The sequence below is a fragment of the Gopherus evgoodei genome, chromosome 14 (genome assembly GCF_007399415.2).
Source record: "Gopherus evgoodei ecotype Sinaloan lineage chromosome 14, rGopEvg1_v1.p, whole genome shotgun sequence".
NCBI lineage: Eukaryota > Metazoa > Chordata > Testudines > Testudinidae > Gopherus > Gopherus evgoodei.
In genome coordinates, this window is record NC_044335.1 from 16,895,660 (window position 1) to 16,899,094 (window position 3,435).

A 3,435-nucleotide genomic window follows, 5' to 3' on the forward strand; every position below is an offset into this window, starting at 1 on the left:
TCCACATGAGCAGGGTGCATAGGCTCCAATGACAGCCTTTCTCTGCCTTAGAGTAAATAAGAATATGAAAAGATTTGGAGGCCAATTCTGTCCCATTTAAGCCACTGGGAATGTGGCCAGTGATTTTAAAAGGATCAGGGACTGGCCCTTTATGTGAGATGTCATGAGTAGCATTACATCATTTACCAGGAAAGATACACTTAGTGGGAACCAGCAAGACACTCAGAGAGAAAGTGATAGGAATGCTATTTATTTGTTGAGTTTTGTTTTCATTCACTTTGCTGCAACTCAGGTCCTCCGGATAACATCTCGCTCAGCGCTGCTGCTCTGACTCACGTGTTGTTAATTTGAAAATGGTTATTTGATTGGTACATTTTACTGCACAATGGAGGCAGTTCAGGAAAGAAGAACAATGAGTCTCAGAGACAGTCCCAATAGTGTCTCTGAGCGTCTGATTTAGCAGGAGGTACATGCAGGTGTTCACTATTACCTAAACACAGTTTGCCATTCTTAATTGTGCTGCGTGCGCAGATGTGGCCATGGACTGTACGTCCCTGGAGGGGGGCCTAAAGAAGATCTAATGAGCTGCAGTTATGAATCACAAAGTGTGCAGTTGGGAAGGACGGGACAGTTTGGGATAAACATTGTGGAGGCTGTCCAGGAACCTACACTTACAGCACACTAAATTCCCACTGGAGGCGGGCAGGTGGGATATGAAAAGAACCCAGACATCCGCCAGTTCCTGAAGGCAACAGGACTAGTACGAGCAAGGACAACGCCCCCAAGGGCTGACCTGCCAATGTCCCCCTGACCCCTGGGCCTGGAAAGACCAGCTCTAAAAACGAGAGGAGTGTACAGTTCTCATAACCCTTCAATCCTTGCCTTCTTGGCTGAGAATGTTAACAAGGGGGTCAGTGGTAGCAGTGGGTTTTTTGATGTGGGAATTGAACTGAGACCCTCAAATTTATTCCTCAAAAGCATTTGGAGGTAACCAATCTTAGTCCCTACAGCTGTAGGCTGGATTCAAACTAGGGTGACCAAATGTCCCGATTTTATAGGGACAGTCCCAATTTTTGGGTCTTTTTCTTATATAGGCTCCTATTAACCCTCCATCCCCGTCCCCATTTTTCATTTGCTATCTGGTGACCCTACTTCAAACTGGTGACCTGGGGCCTGATTCAAAGTGCACTGAAATCAGTAGGGCTCTTTCCAGTGACTTTGATGGGTTTTGGATCAGGGCTTAGCTAGGAGAGGCTTGAGTGCGGATTCTGATATTAGCCAGTCAGGCACTGATCCTGCAAGCACACACATTTACTGTGGGGCATAATCCCCAGGGGATTACATCATGTATCAAACACTACACTGGTAGTGACGGCAGGATCAGGACCTTGATTTTAATAAGTATTTGATATCATACCAGTGAGAATTAGACCAGCTGGAGGGGAGTGGAGAGGAGAGAAACAAAACTGACTAGGGCTTTGGAGGGGCTGGTTCATGGATTGAAAGCGCTAATAATGTGCAGTGTATCTTGAGTGAGTAAAAGGGGAATGTGCTAATGGTTCTACAAATATGGGAGGGTGCAAATACCAGGAATTAGGGTGCTGTAAGAAGGTATAATGGGATGGACATAAAAAGTGGAGAATTTAGGGTAAATCACTGAGGAAACATCCCAACCAAGCAACCTTTTAGCTTGGGCAACCGGCTCCTACAGGAGTCCCGTGGCACCTTAAAGACTAACGGGCATAAGCTTTCGTGGGTCAAAAAAACTCACTTCTTTAGATGCGTGGAGCAGGGGCGGCTCCAGGCACCAGTGCACCAAATTCGTGCCTGGGGCGGCAAGCCGCGGGGGGCGGCCTGCCGGTTGACGTGAGGGCAGCAGTCAGGCTGCCTTTGGCGGCTTGCCTGCAGGAGGTCCGCCGGTCCGCAATCTCGGTGGCAATTCGGCAGTGGGTATGCCGAAGGCACGGGAATGGCAGACCTCCTGCAGGCATGCCACCAAATCTGCGTTACCAGTGGACCTCCCACAGGCATGTCACCGAAAACCGCCTGGCTGCCGTGCTTGGGGCGGCAACATACATAGAGCCGCCCCTGGCATGGAGCGAAAGTTACAGATGCAACTTTCACTCCATGCATCTGAAGAAGTGCGGTTTTTTACCTACGAAAGCTTATGCCCAAATAAATCTATTAGTCTTTAAGAGGTTACCGGACTCCTTGTTGTTTTTGTGACTACAGACTAACACAGCTACTCCTGATGCTAGGCCCCCAGGGGGCTATGACAGAAGTCCCATCATTTGGGACTTTTAAAATTACACTGGTAACAGTGATATAAAGTATACTGCAAGGAGCAATCTTGTATTGGCTGTGGATGGACCTAAAAGAGCTTTATGAGTCAATGCTAATTTTCAATGTTGATGAGTTTATTTGTGGGGGTGAGGTGGGGGGGAAGTTGTGTTACCAGAGGTTTCACAATGGGTGAGTTACAAACCCCGATGCCAATTGCGCTATGGCTCCTATTTCTCTACCTGTCTGAACTAGAACCCTGGACCCAAACATAACAGCTGTCCCCTCCAATGTGGAGACGAAGTGGTGGGAAGTCAGACCAGATTTTACAGCAATAGGCCCATCTCTAGTGCAAACCATGAAACATGAATACTAGTGATTGAGAACTGCTTAGTGGTAAAGAAGAAAGCACTTTGCTTGCAAAATGCCTCTGGTCTTCTGCTGTTTCCTCTTCATGGCTGCCTGTGATACAGTAGGATCCTCAAGGGCTCAGAGTTGTTCCAGGCAGGAAACAGGTGGGCTAAATGTTTTTTTTTTAAACAGAGTGTCATTTCTCTTGAAGAATGTGCAGCGTATTTCCTTCACACTAGTTATTAACTTGGAAAGTGATGGCCAGAACCCCAGCAGGTGCTTTTGGGAGGATATGGGAAGGTAGCGTATAGATTTCATTTTCTTTCTCAAGAGAAAATACATTTCTTTTATTTCAGTAAATTAAAAATAAATTTTAAAAACTGTGATAACCATTATGGGGAAAGTGGTCATGACAGTCACTCTGGGTCAGCTCCAAAGCCCTTTGGAGTCCTGCGGGTTTTGGCTCAGGCACTGAACAGGCATGCGCCAGCAGAGAGTGAAGGGACTGAGTAGACCAAAGGTTGGCAACCTTTCAGAAGTGACGTGCCGAGACTTCATTCATTCACTCTAATTTAAGGTTTTGCGTGCTGGTAAAACATTTTAACGTTTTTAGGAGTCTCTTTCTATGTCTATAATATAGAACTAAACTATTGTTGTATGTAAAGTAAATAAGGCTTTTAAAATGTTTAAGAAGCTTCATTTAAAATGAAGTTAAAGTGCAGAGCCCCCCCGGACCAGTGGCCAGGACCCAGGCTGTGTGAGTGCCACTGAAAATCAACTCGTGTGCCGCCTTCGGCACCCATG